This window comes from Arachis ipaensis, chromosome B09 (genome assembly GCF_000816755.2).
Source record: "Arachis ipaensis cultivar K30076 chromosome B09, Araip1.1, whole genome shotgun sequence".
Classification (NCBI taxonomy): domain Eukaryota; kingdom Viridiplantae; phylum Streptophyta; class Magnoliopsida; order Fabales; family Fabaceae; genus Arachis; species Arachis ipaensis.
Genome location: NC_029793.2, coordinates 15489892 through 15490461, shown reverse-complemented (window position 1 = coordinate 15490461; position 570 = coordinate 15489892).

Genomic DNA, 570 nt, shown 5'->3' with positions numbered 1-570 from the left:
TAAATTATTTTGTGTGGATCCGCGGATCGGATCCGCGAATACAGCACAGAAATTCACGATCCGATCCTTAACAGGTGCAGATCAGATCCTATCCAATCCGATCAATCTGCAGATCGGATTGTATCCGCAATTATCGAATCGGATGCAGATAAATACCATGAATTTGTGAATACGATCCGATTCATAGACACCCCTAATGATGAAAAAAGATCAGTCCATAATACTTAGAACAATAGCTTATGTTATTGTTGTATCTCATGTAACTTTCATTAGAAATAGTTAAAACATATTTTCCTTTGTCCCTAATAACATGCATAAGGCACTTTGCAGGAATTTTTTTAAAATAAATTAAAATAATTCTTTATGTTTCAAAATAAATAAAAACATAATTGCGTAATTCAATTTTTTGGACTGCAGATCGCTTAATACCTAGGCAAACTTTCATTCCAGGGTGGTCTCCACCTGAAAAAATAAAATTTTTTTACGGATAATTAAAAAAAATGAAAAATTTTTAAAATCATATTAATTATATATTTTAAACTTTGAATAAGATATAAACAATCCAATTCA